This window comes from Echinops telfairi, unplaced genomic scaffold, assembly GCF_000313985.2.
Source record: "Echinops telfairi isolate 266 unplaced genomic scaffold, ASM31398v2 ScPeMD7_3533;HRSCAF=4204_0, whole genome shotgun sequence".
NCBI classification, from domain to species: Eukaryota; Metazoa; Chordata; class Mammalia; order Afrosoricida; family Tenrecidae; genus Echinops; species Echinops telfairi.
The window spans coordinates 77,736,886-77,753,792 of NW_022107431.1; the positions used below are offsets into that span (position 1 = coordinate 77,736,886).

At 39.8% G+C, this 16,907-nt stretch overlaps 1 pseudogene; it reads right to left on the reverse strand.

Moving 5' to 3' along the window:
* Positions 1-15,913: 15,913 nt before the first annotated feature.
* Positions 15,914-16,361, reverse strand: LOC101639449 (annotated as a pseudogene).
* Positions 16,362-16,907: the final 546 nt, after the last annotated feature.

A 16,907-nucleotide genomic window follows, 5' to 3' on the forward strand; every position in this document is an offset into this window, starting at 1 on the left:
TAAGAGTTGTATGAGCCCCTAATAAAACAAGTAAAAAATAAAACAATTAGATGAATAATAACTAATAAGAAACAAACAAACAAAAACTACTTATTGCCATCAGGTTGGTTCCCACTTATAGCAGCCCATTGGATGCAAGTAGAACTGCCCCAGTGGGTTTCTAAGACTGTCAAACTTTATGGGAGTAGGAAACGTCATCTTTCTTAAATCAGTCACCAAACTTAATTTCTGACAACCAATATTCTTTAAAATAGATTTAATCTTTTTAATTGGTATATATATTTTGGAGAATATAATTTGTATCTTCATGTAACCTTTGTTTTTTATCATGAAAATCTAAATCATCATGTTAAATAACTGAATGATGTTCCATCATATATATGTACGTGTGTGTGATACTTAATTGATTCCTTAATCAATTGTTATTTACATAAGTCTAACCATGGGCAGTGGTGGCAGTTCTGTATCTACAGTTTTACATCAATTTCTGGTAGCATTTTTCTCCCACCAGCAGAGTTGGATGCACTAACTTCTACTCACCAATCCTAATACTGTATCTAACCATTCTTTTCAAGTTGTGCTCTTCTGAGAGATCCAAAGTGATAGTTATTATTATTTAGATTTAATTCCCTTCATTACTCATAAGAACGTGAGCATACTTTCCTGAGCATGCTTCTTATTATTGCCTACCGATATTCTTATCCCCTTTTACATTGCGTTGCTGTTTACCTTTCCTTGAAATGATTTATAGCAATATTAACGCTGTTTCTAGAATGTAAGCTCCACGACATTAGGGAGCTATAGTGTATACAACCATATCCAGCACATAGATGTATTCAATAAATACCACTAAACACGTCAAAAATAATTTTTCCCAATTATATTGTATCACTGCTTATTGGTATTTCTTGAGTTTATATATAATTTAATTCAATGTTTCTTAGCATCTTCAAACAAATATCTGTTTCTGAGCAAATACAGAACTTGCATCTCTATCTTAAAGAATTATTTTAACACATTTTAATTAGGCAACTAATGCTTCAGACTCTTACCTGATCAAGGACGAGGGTGAGTGAGGGTGATGTGGATTCATGCCAAGATACTTCTTACAAGATAGTCAAGTTGTGTAACATTTTTGAGCCTGAGATTTCTTATCTGAAATTTAGACTAGTAAGAAGGAGAAAGATGAGGTTTGCTCTTGACCACTTCCTCTTCTCTTCATTGACAATTCCTATTTTAATGTTTACGATAAAATTTAAAAACATCCTTTGGAAGAGTTTGTCTTTGAGTCAAGCTTTCGAGCTCCATGGGGTTTTAGCTGCTGTGGAGTCGGCACCATTCCAGGGTGATAGCATGCATGTACAATAGAACTAAATGCCACTGTGGCATCCCATGGTTGATTCAGGGTGAGTCGCTGTGATCCATAAGGTTTTAGTGTCAGGCTTTCTGATTGCTAAGCTTTTCTTCTATTACATGCTAGTCTGGAAGCTCAGCTGAAATCTCCGCATTTATCATAACAACACATAAACTGCTACATTAGCTGAGCATGAGATATACTGGTTGGAAAAGCCTAGAGCTTTGTACAGTTGGGAGAATTCCACCAGTGCCTCATCCTCACACTTAAATAGAAAAATACTCACCAATCCTTTGTTCTAATGTAATAACTATATTTTTATTGTTAATATTTAGTTTGCTGTAATACATTTTGATATGTTATAAGGTAGGGTATCAAAGTTAATTAGCAAGGTGTTCTACATATCTCTTTTTGTCAATCAATAGTACTTCAATATTTCTAGAATGATTTCTAAAAAACATTGGCAGTACATGGAGGTCCTAGCTAACAACATAAGACAAAGGAAAGATATTGAAGGTATTCAGCTGGGGAAGCAAGAGGCAAAATTAGCATTATTCACAGATGATAGGATTCTATATATCGAAGATCCCTTAAACTCCACAAGTGGAGTGTTGGAAGCAATAGAGGAATATGGCAGAATGGCAGGGTACAAAATCAACAAACAGAAGTTTATTGGACTGCTCTACACATCAGAAATGGTCACAGAAGAGGCGATTAAAAAGGTAGTACTCTTTACAATAGCCAAGCACAAATTGAAATAGTTAGGGATATACCTGACTAAAAAAATAGAAGATCTGTATGAAGAAAATTATAAAACACTACTTTAAGAAATCAAGAGTGACCTCAACAAATGGAAGAATATCCCATGCTCATGGATTGGCAGACTCAATATAGTAACGATGTCATTTCTGCCCAAGGCACTATATAAGTTCAATGCTATCCCAATACGAATACCACCATCCTTCTTCAAAGAATTGGACAAACAGATTACCAACGTCATGTGGAGGGGGAAGAAGTCCAGAATTAGCAAAGAACAACTCAAGAAGAAGGACAAAGTGGGAGGGCTTGCTCTACCTGACTTTAGCACGTACTATACGGCCACAGTAGTCAAAACAGTGTGGTATTGGCATAATGACAGATACTCAGACCAATGGAAAAGAGCTGAAGACCCAGAAATAAAAACATCAGCATACAGGTAACTGATATTTGATAAGGGCCCAAAAAATATTAAATGGGAAGCAGATGCAGAAGGGACCAGTTATCAGATATCAAAGAACTAAAAATCAGATCAGTGGGTGCCCACCTTCCTGATACAATCACTGAAGATGAAGGTGTGCATAAGCAAAGGTGGTGAAGAAAGCTGATGGTGCCTGGCTAATTAAAAGATATAGCATCTGGGGTCTTAAAGGCTTGAAGATAAACAAGCGGCCAACTAGCTCAGAAGCAACAAAGCCCACATGGAAGAAACACACCAGCATGTGTGACCATGAGCTGTCGAAGGGCTCGGGTGTCAGGCATCAAGGAACAAGAAATCATTTCATTGTAAAGGTGGGTGAGTGCAGAGTGGAGGCTCAGAGTCCATCAGTAGGCCACCGAACACCCCCATGCTGAGGGGTTTTGGGGAGGAGACGAGCTAATCAGGGTGCAGGGTAGCAGCGATGAACCATATAACTTTCCTCTAGTTCTTAAATGCTTCCCCCCCTCCCCCCAATATCATGGTCCCAATTCTGCCCTGCAAATCTGGCTAGACCAGAGGATGCACATTGGTACAGATGGCAACTTGAAACACTGGGAATCCAGGACGGATGACTCCTTCAGGACTAGTGGTGAGAGGGGCAAGGCCTGGAGGGTGGGGGAATGTGGGATGGAAGAGGGTAACCAATTACAAGAATCTAGGTATGGCCTCCTCCCTGGGGGATGGACAGCAGAGAAGAGGACAGAGGGAGACAGCGGACAGTGTAACTTATGACAAATCTGTAATAATTTATGAATTATGAAGGGTTCATAGGGGAGGGGGGAGTGGGGAGGGAGGGGAGAAATGAGCAAATGATATTAAGGGCTAAAGTGGAAGGTAGGTGTTTTGAGATTGATGAGGGCAACAAATGTACATATGTGCTTGACACAATTGATGTATGTATGGACTGTAATGGAAATTGTATAGGCCCTCAATAAAATAATTTAAAAAATAATTTAAAAAAACATTGGCAGTACAACAAAGCACTTTTATATGGTCTTTGTAGCTAGGGTCTTGTAATACCAACAAAATGATTGACTGGGCCACAATCTTGCAAGAGATTGGTTGAATATTATATAAATAGTGATTTGAAGATTGACTGATTTTTTATCTACTGAGAAGATTGGTCACTTTTTGGTCCTGCTGGGTGGGCCAAGCACAAAACAAAATGAAAAGACAAGCATACTCACTTCCTTGAGTCAACGCTGACTCATAGCGACCCCATTATGAGTTTCCAGCTACTTATGGGAATAGAAAGCCCAGTCTTTCTCTCAAGGAGTTCCTGGTGGTTTTGAACTGCTGACCACGCAGAACAGAACCTACAAGTAACCACTGCCCCACTAGGGCTCCTACTCCAAGGGCAATGCCTTGAAACTGACTAGGAATTTATTAATATAAAGGCAAATCCTATAGAAGCTCAGGGGGACCTCACTACCAACAGGAAGAGTCTGGAGCAGAGCATGTCTTTTGGACAGAGAGTCCCTGAAATGAGAACCTCCTAGATCCAGAAGAGAGCTTTAAGACTGTAGATGGCACAAGATGAAGAGAGGTGGCTATGACCTGGCCAGCCAACAAAGACAGATACCGACCATGGGCTTGCCAGGTCATGGAGAGAGATGAGAACCTCTGGGTAAGAGACATGTCAATAAAATTAAGTTCTGCCAGGCACTTACCAGCAGAGCTTAGGAATGGAACCCTTTGCCTGTGCAGGGCAGAAACCCGAGTATGCCTCATTCATGGATCTCATTACTCCACCCCAGAAGAGCAGGATGGCAGGAGCCATGAGGGTTCTTGGGTGCTCGTGTCCAGATAGCACGGTGATACTGAGAGCATGTGAGAGCCTGCAACTGAGGTCTAGAAGGGCCAGGGAGTGAGGCTCTGGAGATCCTGGGCAGGAGTCTTCTTCACCAGTGAGGTAAGAACCAATGAGGCTCAGGGCAGAGAAGGAATCCTTGGGAGTCATATAGGCATCCCGGTGTAGCTAGAGGCAGTATTGATGTGACGATATTGGACCTGAGCCACAGCATGCCTGCCCAGAGACATAGACATGAGTAATTTGGGGAAGGTTTTCCCCTTTGAGAATCTATCATTGTTTATCTGCATGTGAAAGTTGGACATTGAACAAGGAAGAGTGTTGAAGAATCGGTGCATTTGAATTGTGGTGCTGGAGAAGAATATTGAAAGTATTGGGGACTGTTAAAAGGGTAAACTTGTCTGTATTAGGAGAAGTAAGGCCAGAGTGCTCCTGAGAGGCAAGGATGGCAATGCTTTGGACATACTGTCAGGAGAGACCAGTCCCTGGAGAAGGACGTCATGTCTGGGAAAGCGAAGGGGTGGCACAAAAGAAGGCCCTCGACAAGATGTACTGACACCGTGGGGCCTCAGCGGGCTCTGGCATGGGCACACTTGTGAGGATGGAGCAGGACCGTGTAGTGTTTTATTCGGTTGTGCATAGGGTCACTATGCGTCAAAGCCAACTTGATGGCACTTAAAAGAACAACAATAATTGCTTACAATTTGCTTTCCATAAATAATGATGTTGACTTTCACTTTGTCAACACCGAGTCTCCTGTGTCTGATTCAGTCATAGATGAACACAGCATTCATGGAATAGTCGATGCCAGTGAGTTACATGCCTCTTTTCCGGCAGCATCGTGGCTGACTGGAAGGTTAGGGTACAGTTTATCTGCATGTTCAATGCAGATAGACAGATAACAACATTGTAGGGTTTTTATATGTACTTTTCCCACATTTCTTTCTATCTATCTAGTCTTTATTCTTATGCTGTTATTATGAATGAAAATGTTATTGCAATTTTGATTGATTAGTAATGACATTTAAAATATTTTTGTTTTCTGCAAATTCACATGTTACACTTTTATACATTTATTTTAATATTTTTGTCAATTCATTATTTGAGAAATTTCAAGCATATAATAATTATACCAACACATTATACTCATATTTTTAACCCTAGGGATAAAATTACTTAAAGCTTCCAGCACTACATTAGACATAACAGCAACAAGTATTGTTGAATCTTCCTTTAACGTCTTACCATCAAGTTTTCTGTTGGGTTTGGGTTGGAAAAATATTCTCTGACCCCTCACATTAACAAAGCATATTTTTACCTCACTGAGAACTTTAATTAGAAGAAAATGTTAAATTTCATTAAAAGTATATTTTGGAGTCTATCACAATTATTTGTTTTCTTTTTAGGCCTATTATTCACATCATGAGACATATTTTCATTTTGCTAACTAATGCTATAAAGATCTGTGCTCCCAATACTGTAATATGCCACGTGTGCTGATGGGGCATTAGTCTTTTGTTGTATTATAGGATTTATTGCTAATATTTTTAGATTTTAATGTAAATATATATGTTTTAATATATTTGAGATTATGTACTCTATTCAAAAATGAGATTGATTTGTGGTTCTTCTGTCAGTCCATGGTCTGTTCAATAGTCTTCACTAACACCATGATCCCAATGCATCGATTCTGCTCCAGTGTTCCTTATTCGTTGTCCAACCTTCACATGGCTGTGCAGCGAATGAAAATACCATAGCTTGGGTCAGGCACACCTTAAACCTAAAAATAATATATTTAACACTTTAAAGAGGTTATGTGCAGCATATGTCCCCAATGTCCTACATCATTTGATTTCTTGACTGCTGTTTCCATAAGCATCGGTTGTAGATAGAAGGAAAATGAAAACCTTGGCAACTTCAATCGTTACTCTGTTTATTTTGATATCGTCTATCAGTACAGTGGTGAGGATTTCTTTACGCTACATTGTAATCCCTACTGAAATCTGCAGTCCTTGATTCTCATCAGCAAGTGCTCTAAGCCTTCCACACTTTCAGAAAGCAGAATTGTGTCACTTGCCTCTTGCAAATTGTTAGTAAACCTTCTTCCAACTCTGCTGTCTCATTCTTTTCCGTGTAGTCCAGCTTCTCAGATTATTTGCTCAGCATGCAGTTTGAAGAAGTACGGTGAAAGAATACAACTCTGACACCTATTTCGGTGATTTTGAACCATACCCTATTATCTTGTTCTGCTCCAAAGACTGCCTCTTGATCCATGTACAGGTTCTGCATGAGCATAATGAAGTGTTCTAGAATTCCCATTCTTCTCAATGTTATCCATATATAGTCTGTTATATCACAGTAGCTTAGCCTAATGTATCTAACTAACTAATATATCCTCCTCCAAACAACTTTTCTGAGAGCCCGGGGGGAATGGTGATTAAGAAATTGGCCTGTTAATTGAAACATTACCAGTTCAAAGCCGCCAGCTTCTTCATACACGAAAGATAAAGCTTTCTGCATCCGTAACGATTCATGACCTCAGAAACGCACAGTGTAAGTTCTGCTCTGCCCTATAAAGTGTCTACGAGTTGGTAAGGAATGTATGGAAGTGAGTTTGATTTGTTATTTTGCAAAAACTTCTATAGTTTTGTACCATTCACTCAGAAATATCCAACTTTCACGTGCATGAGACAATTGAAAATACCCATGGCGTGGGTGGAGCACACCTGATTACTGAAAATAACACTCTTGCTTTTCAGCACTTTAAAGAGGTCTGGGCAGCAGATTTACCTAATGCACTGTGTTCTTTGAGCTCTTGTCTACTGCTTCCAGGAACGTTGATTGTGGATCCAAGCAAGACAAAATCCTTAGCAACTTCAATCTTGGTACCAAGGTTTTCTACATATAAAGCAGCTTCTCTGATCATTTATTTGCTCAGCATACAGATTGAATAAGTAGGTGAGAAGATTGAACCCTCACCTCCCTTGATTTTATTCCCCATGTAGTATTTCCTCATTCTGTTCGGCATGAGCACAACAGTCTTCTGGAGTGCCCCTTCTTCTGAAGATTGTCCATAGTTTGTTATGAGCCACACTGCTGAAGGTTTTTGGCACAGTCAATGAAACACAAATAAGAATCTTTCTAGTACCCTTTGCTTTCGAGCAAAATCCATCTGAGCTCAACAATGTTATCCTTTTTGCCAGGTCCTCTTCTAAATTCAGCCTGAACCTCTGGCAACTCCTGATCAATGGACTGCTTCAAATTTGGTAGGATGATCTTCAGCAGACGTTTACTTGCATGTGCTATTAAGGGTATTGTTCTATAGTTTTCCCATTCTGTTGAGCCATCTCTCTTTGGAATGGGTACAAATACAGTGAACTCTCGTTTATCGCGGTTAATCAGTTTTAGACCCTACTGTGGTAAATGAAATTCCACGAAGTAGGATTCCTTATTTGTAAATCAGATATTTTCGTAGTTAGAGCATAGAGGACATGAAAAAACACTCTTTAGTCACCATTACACTCGTATTACCCAATTTATTAAACGAAAAAGGGAAAATACAGTAAAACATTTTGGACGTTACAATTATCATTTATTATTTATTATATTGTTTATGGCATCTAGTTTACAGTACAGACTGCTTAGAAGAAGCAGCTCGTTTAGGAGCCATCATAGGGCTTAGATAAAATTTCTTAAAAATCGCAAACAATTACAGTACACTGTACAAAAGCAAAAATGCATCTGATACGTAGCTCCGATACGTAGCGATGCAGACAGAAGCGTGTACAGTATGAGCCAATCAGTGGCAGTAATGACAGAGCATGCGCTCTTACGCAAAAACCGCGATAGAGTGAAGCCACGGAAGTCGAAGCGCGAAGTGGCGAGGGTTCACTGTATAGATCTTTTCAGTCCAGTAGCTGTGTTCCAGATTTCCTGACATAGCTGAGTAAGTGCTTTCAGTGCTTCACTAGCTTATTGAAATATTTTAATTGGCATCCCATCCATTCCTAGAGGCTTATTTTTGACTAGTGCTTTCAGTACAGCTTGAACTTCTTCCTTCAGTACTGTTGGTTCTTGTTCATATACTACCTCTTAAAATGGTCGAGTGCTGACTAGTTCTTTTCAGTCCAGTGACTCTGTGTTCTTTCCATCTTCTCTTGTTACTTCTTCCATCATTAGAAAATATTTTGACCACAGAATCTTTCAAGATTGCCACTCAAGGCATTCTTGAGTTCTTTCCGCTTCAGAGATGCTGAGCATGTTCGTCTCTTTTGGTGTTCTAACTCTAGATCTCTGTGTACTAGTTTATATTCTGCTCTTTGACTTCATCCTCTATTCGCTGTCACTATGATTAAATGCGAGTTTCAGAGTCTCTTCTGACATCCACTTTGATCTTTTCTTTCTTTCCTGTCTTCTTAATGACCTTTTGCTTTCTTATGAATGTTGTTCTTGATGCCTTCTCACAGCTCATTGGGTCTTCTATCATCAGTGTTCAATGAGTCAAATCTCTTCTTAAGATGTTCTCAAAATTTGGGTGGGATTTACTGTAGGTCATATTTTAGGTCATATGGACTTGTTTTAATTTTCTTCTATTTCAATATGTGAGCTTATATATGAGCAATTTGATTGTCTGTTCCATAGTCAGACCCTGGCTTGGCTTTAGTTGCTTATATTGAACTCGTCCATCATCTCTTCCCACAAGGGTATTCAAGCTGATTTCTGTGTATCTGGAGATTTCCAAATATATAGTTACATCTTGTGTTGTTTAAAAAGAGTATTTACTATGAATCATGGGTCTTGCAAAGTTCTAGCATGTAGTCTCTTGCTTTGCTTCTCTCACCAAACCATATTTTCCAACCACTATGCCTCTGTCTTTGTTTCCAACTTTTCCATAGGCATCACCAGTAATTAAGAATGCATCTTGACTGATTGTTTGATAAATTTCAGACAGAAGATACTACTAAAATTCTTTAATTTCTTCATCATCCGTTTCAGTGGTTGATCCATAAACTTGAGTGATGGTTGTAGTGATTAGATTTCTTGCTTGTGGATAGACATTATGCTATCACAGTCAGCACTGTACTCCAAGATAGATCTTGAGATGTCCTTTTTGACCATGGATGCAATATCATTCCTCTTGATTGTGTCACTCCCACATAGCAAACCATATTCTTTTCTGATTCAAAATGGCAAATACCAATCAATTTAAGCTCCCTGGGGCCTATAATATCATCCTTTATGCGTTCCAATTAATTTTAACAACTTCAAATTTCCTAGAGTCATACTTCATACATTCCAAGTCGCAATTATTAATTAATGCTTGCAGATGTTTTTTCTGACTTTGAGCTGTGCCTCAACAGTAAGGAAGATCCTGGAAGTTTTCCTCCTTTCGTGTCTTTTTCCTTCCATTTGGAGAAGGCAGCTCATTCTCAGTTCACTGTTGAGCACATTCATCTTCTGGCCTTATCGCCGACAATGCCCCAAGTCTATTCATTAGGTTTTCAGTAACTGAAAATGTTTCCATGCTATCCATAAGGTATCTTCTTGTCTGTCTGTCTGTCTGTCATACCTTGGTGGCTTATGTGTTGTTGTGATACAGAAAGCTGTGTCACTGGTATCTCACATACCAGCAGCGTCACTCAAAGTGAACAGGTTTCAACCGAACTTCTTTACTAAGAACAAACAAAAAGATAGCATAGGTTGTCTACTTCAGAGGAATTAGCCGATGAAAATCCTGTGGATTGTTCTGGTAGAGCACGGTATCTTCAATAGTCCTCTCCTTCACAATGATTTAGATGGGTCAATTCTCCTTTGGTCTTCATTTCTCATTGTACAGCTTTCACTTGCAAATAACATGATTTAAAGGGCTGTACTTTGGGTCAGATACTATTTAATCATAGAAGTGATATCTTTTAATTTTTTAACATTTAAAATGCATCTTTTGCCATAGGTTTTCTTCATGCAATATAGGGTTTGAATTCTTGACTATTGCATCTATAGACATTTATTGTCAATTCAAGTAGAAGGAAATCCTGGACAACTTCAATTTCTTTGCCATTCGTCGTGTATTACTCCAGTTGTGAGGATTTTTGTTTTATGTTCAGGATTAATTCATATTGAAGGCTTTAGTCTATGACCTTAATCAGTAAGTTCTTCAAATGGATTTGACTTTGGTAAACAAGGTTATATCATGCAACCCTGCCTTAAATAGTGCTATGGAGATGAAGCTTTATGAATAAAGATGGTCTTAGAGAAACCCCAAGTAGAACATATGCAACTAATTTACATAGACCTTCCTCCGGTCATGTAACAGCATTTTATTCCATGACAGAAAAGCAGACCTGGCAGGGAATGTTTAGGAAGGTTACATTTACATATCAGAATATAAAATACAACTTTATTCTCAAATGGGACAAACAAACAAGTTTAGATTCACTTTACAAAGGCCTTGGCCACATGGAATTACATTTTCTTTTCTTTTTTTTTTGCTGCTGACATACAAAATTTAAAAGAAGAGGAAAAAAGGAAAAAAAAAAAAAAGAAAAGAAAAAAAGAAGAAGAAAAAAAAAAGCCTGTTAGTAGATCAAGGTCTGTTTGTTGACCTTTAGGAGCATTTTCTGGAAGAGTCTAATGGGGTGCAACAGAGTGGCAGGGAAGCAGAGCAAGGAGGTCCCAAGGAATTACATTTTCAAATTAAAAAAAAAAAAGATCTCATGGCTAAGTCTGCTTCCTGAGCTCAGGAGAGAAGTGTGCAAGGCCTGGTGCGTGAATCACTCACATAGACAGCTCTGCAGAGCTATGGATTTAGAAAGATTTCTCTGAATGACACTGAGTTCTCAAGAAGCTAGATCTGACTCAGGGGTTGGAGACTTCCCATGGGCTCTTGCAGGTTTCTTAATTTGAAAATTGTTCACAAAGACCCTATGAGTAACTTATAATAACAATTATCTTTATGTATGTATGGGGGGGGCGGACTTAAAAAAACTTAGTTGCAAAATCAAATTTAAAAATAATGAAATTGTTCCATGAACTTTTTGAAGTCCCATCTTGAGTCTTTCCAAATCAGCACATGAAAATCCCAAAGCGTTGGGTCCACAATCAATGCTCATGGAAGTCGCAATGGAGACATCAAAAGATGTAACACGTCAATCAGCCAAATCTGCTGCACAAGGTCTCTCTGATGTATAAAGAAAACAAGGACTCCACTTTGAAGGCTAAGATGTGCCTGACCCAAGTCATGAGATCCTAGGTTTCCACAAAGGCATGTAAAAGCTGGACAATGAATAAGGAAGACTGGAGAAGAACCGATGCATTTGACTTATGGTGTTGGCCGTGCATAGTGTGGACTTCCAGAAGGATTTAAAATGTGTATGGCTTGAATGAAGTACAACCATAATATTCTTTAGAATCAAGAATGATGAGACTTAGTATTACGTAACTTGGTCAAGTTATTAGAAGAGACAAATCCACAGAAACAATATCATGCTTGTAAAGCAGAGGGCCAGAGAAAAAGAGAAAGTCACTCAATGAGATAAGCTGACCCAGTGGCTGCCACAATGGGCTGAAACCTCACAGTTGTGAGAATGGCAGTGCAGGACTGGGCAGTTCTGTTCTGATATTCATAGGTTTGCTGTGAGCCACAACCTAACAACAACTACACACACACACACACACACACACACACACACGCGTAAGCAAAACTGTATTGCTATGAAATGATAGCAACTTTTATTAAACAAAACTCTCAAAAATGTGAAGCTATTCCTTCTCCATTTAATCTATCCACACATGAAGGTTATCTTTCCATCTCTCTAATCCAGGGGTGCTCACACTTTTTCAGCATGTGAGCTACTTATGAAATGATCAAGTTAAAATGATCTGCCAACTGCAAAAATGCAAAACATATATTTATTTTTATTACATTTATTCATAAATACATTGAGAATTGTTTATATGTACCATGTATGTTTATGTACCTTGCATAAACACATGAGTCCATATTGCACAACACAACATAATTAACTAAGTACATTTTTTTTTAAAGATCATTTTGTTGGGGGTTCTTGCAGTTCTTAAAACAATTCGTACATCAATCGCACATTTGTTGCCATTATTATTTTCAAAACATTTCCTTTCTACTGGAGTCCTTGGTATCTGCTCCTCATTTCTTTTTAATTATTTTATTCGTGGCTCTTATCACAATCCATACATACATCAATTGTGTAAAGCACATTAGTACATTCATTGCCCTCATCATTCTCAAAACATTTGCTCTCCACCTAAGCCCCTGGCATCAGGTCCTCATCTTTCCCCTCCCTCCCCGCTCCCCACTCCCTCATGAACCCTTGATAATTTATAAATTATTATTTTGTCATATCTTGCCCTGTCTGATGTCTCCCCTCACCCACTTTTCTGTTGTCGGTCCCCCAGGGAGGAGGTCACATGTAGATCCTTGTAATCGGTTGCCCCTTTCCAACCCACTCTCCCTCTACCCTCCCAGTATCGCCACTCACACCACTGGTCCTGAAGGGATCATCCGCCCTGGATTCCCTGTGTTTCCAGTTCCTATCTGTACCAGTGTACACCCTCTGGTCTAACCAGACTTGCAAGGTAGAATTCGGATCATGATAGTTGGGGGTGGGGGGAGGAAGCATTTAGGAACTAGAGGAAAGTTGCATTTCTCATCATTGCTACATAGCACCTTTTGGCTAAGATCCAGTGTAGTAACTATGTACATTTTTTGTCATGACCTGAGTTTACTCGGATGACTTGCACTGAATGGAATGAGCCAGGGATGCACAGTCCGGACAATAGCTGCTGACAGCCAGCCTCAAGCACACTTTCAAATGGCCATCAGTCATGGTGGAACGGTACTTGGACTTAATGATCTTCATGTGGGAAAGGCTGACTCACATCAATAAGTAGAGCCAAATAATGCAGTCAAAGAAGTAGCACATTTTCTCATGTTTGGGTACTTTCCCTCTGCGAGTAAGTTTCAGAACTGTTCCTGCGCTTTGGACTCCAGCTGAATGTCGGCTGGTAGTGTCAACATCTCCCATTCCGTATGAAAGTGATACGCTTTTGTCTTCTTACTTGGTCCAGCTCCCCCACTCATCTTAATACCCTTTCTTACGTTTAAGAGAAAAAAACCAAGGTCTAAAAATTGGCAATGACTTAGCTTGTCAGTTTTGCAGCACTTAGCACAGTTGTTTGCGTGTGCATTTGACACCTAAGATTGTATCTGATTGGCTGTGCTATATATCAATTAAGTGACAGGATTGATGAAAGGCTTACGTCTATTTTTTTAATGCCATGCGATATACCCACACTATATTTGTGATCAACATATTGAGTACCCCTGCTCTAATCCTTCCCAAAGGGTTCTGGTTACCTGATAGGTTAAGAGTTGGACTGTTAGCCAAAAGATTAGAAGTTTTAACCCATCAGCTCTTCAGTCAGTGAAAGAGGAGACTTTCTGCTCCGGTCAAGATCTACAGCTTCAGAAACCCAGAGGGGCAGCTCTGCTCCTTCAGAGGGATTTGATGAGTTGGAACTGACTTGATGGCAGATGGTTTGTTTTTGAATCCTTACTAGAATAATTCTTCACTAATTTACACCACCTCAAAATGGCAGTTTTAGCAATCCTCAAGGAACTCAAGTTGTTTCTTTCCTTTGGAATAAACCTGCATTAAAAATGTGCTGAAAAACTTGGCTTACAGAAAGGTCATGTGGAGTAGATGAGCCAGTCAGGGTACAGTGTAGAAACGATGAAACATACCACTTTCCTCTAGTTCTTAAATGCTTCTCCCCTAGCCCTCCATCATGATCCCAATTCTACCTAACAAGTCTGTCTAGACCAGAGGATTTACACTGGTACAGATAGGAACTGGAAACACAAGGAATCCAGGGCAGATGATCCCTTCAGGACCATTGGTGAGAGTAGCCATACCGGGAGGTGGAGGGAAGGTGGGGCAGAAAGGGGGAACCGATTACAAGGATCTACATATAACCTCCTCCCTGGGGAACAACAGAAAAGTGAGTGAGGGGAGACGTCGGCCAGTGTAAGACATGAAATAATAATAATGATTTATAAATTATCAAGGGTTTGTGGGGGAGGGTAGAGCAGGGAGAGAGGGGAAAATGAGGAGGTGATACCTAGGGCTCAAATAGAAAGCAGATGTTTTGAGAATGATGATGGCAACAAAGGTACAAATGTGCTAGACACAATGGATGGATGTATGGATTGTGAGAAGTGTTGTATGAGCCCCCAAATGATTTTAAATGAAAAAAAATGATCTTAGGGGGAAAAATCTCGGCGCTTACACAAGTATATATGGTATATATGGAACAAAAGAAGTCTGAAGGAGTAAGGTCAGGAATATAGAGTGGATTGGATAAGTTACCCAACAAAATTCTCATAGGACGGCCCTTGCTGTCTTGAAGAATGATCAGGTGCATTGTTATGATGTTATATTTATATCAATACAAATTTCTTAGCCATTTTCTCACAGAACAGTTTTCTATTTTATTAAAACTTCTCCTAATATGCCACTGTGCTCGTCTTGTGCCTTTACAGAAAATCTGTCAAGATGATCTCTCTGGAACTCAAAACGATCATTGTCATAACCACCCGGCCCTTCTTCCCTGCTCTGAATTTAACTGGCCCTTCAGATCCCCTTGTAAATCATGGTTTTGACTGGAACATCTTTCTGAGTCATATTAGTAAATCCAAGACTGCTCCCAGGTGATGACTTGTTCCATAACAGTGTCTTCATTCGTTTAGCTCTTTGACCAAGCTGATCTTTATGAAACACTTCTGTCATCCAGTGCTGAAAACTTGCTGAGGCCAAGATGTTCACTTAAAATTAATAATGCTGACCGACGTGCAATCCAAACTATAGTAGGTATTGCACCGGTCATAATAAAACAGAGCCCACCGGTTTCTGGACTTTGGCCATAGTTTCTTATTTAAGGTTGGTGATCTTTGCTCCCTGGGCTTGTCTTTAAGGTCTTCTCAGCCTTCTCAGGATACTTGACTCGTTTGAAAACTTATTGCAAAGCTTCGGGAAGATGTCCACTTGAGACGTGTTAAAATTTTGGTATTAGCCTAACCTCAAAAATCATTCTCCTATTTTTTCCCATATGGAAAAAAAAGTTTATTTTTTCCCCTAGACAACCTAATGAGAAAGTGTTTTACTAAGAGAATTTGTCTGTGGTCGCCACTGATCACAGAGACAAGTTTACGCACATTTTCTTTTGCTTGGTTTTGTTAGTAAGATCTTTTTTTATTCAGAAAAAAAACAGCAACCCCAAAACAAAGTTTCCCAACCACACACAGGAGGGGGGATGGGCAGGGGGAAATGTCTGTCCATCCAGCCCCACCCCCACCCCATATGTTTTTGGCAGCAATAAAGGGTGTGGGGCAATGACCCCCCAAAATGGTGTATGTGTGTGTATGGGAAGGAGAGGGGTGCAAGAGCAGTGGAAAGTGGTGGGAAAGGGGCAGACGAGGTCAGTACTGGGAACGCCGCAGGTGGAAACCCATTTCACAACATAACATTTCTTGCTGATCAAACCACCGTGGACACCTTCTTTGCCCACGAGCAGGACTAGGGTCTTGGCAGTCATGGTGACAGTGAGGTTGAAGGTGGGCGCTCCGCCAGTACTCTTGGTGCGAAGAGTCATGGTGCATTCCCCATCCAAGCAGTCAGCAGCAGTGGGATCCGGATCACAGAACAGTGCTGGTCCCCAGATGTCAGTCCATTCACAAAAAAACCTTGACCGGTCTTTGCCAACAAGAACTCTAACCTCGACTGGCGTGAGGTTGAGGAAGGCTTTCCCCGGACAGCGGCCCAGACAGAGGGTGAGTCCTCATAGCCCACGTTGGCCTGGCCGATGGCCGTGTCCAGACAGGTCCTGTTCGCAGTGAGGCTGGCCATGCAGGCGGTCCACCTGGCCATGGCATTGCTGCAGGGCTGCTTCTCCGAGCTTCGGCTGGGGCTGCGGGTGCTTGGCGCACACCCCGCTGTCCAGACCACACCTCTGCTAGCTGTCAACACATTTTCTTTTTTTTTAATTAACTAGTACATGTATGAACTAGATAGAGCAATAACTTTGGACTTACCCTCATGTTTCATATAGTTTTAAATATTAAATATGTATTTATATCTTCATTTTCGTATCTAGAACTCACTTCACTTATAAGAGGTACAGTTTACTGATCTCTTTGGCTATTAGTTATTCAGGTACCTATGGCTTACAGAGGAACAAGTAATTAACCATCTATTTAATTTCTTGTGTATCTTATCTTCCAGCAAGGGCTGCTAGTAAGTATTTCTTTTGAGAAAAACCAATTATTTAGCTGTAAAATTGAATAGATTAGTCAAAATCTAAATTTAGGTTTCACTTGGAAGGACAGCCGTAATTTGAGTAACTATAATTGATTTAGTCAGTTGCTGTTTTGTACAGAGTAGTCTATTATCTATTAGGTTACATAAATTAATTCA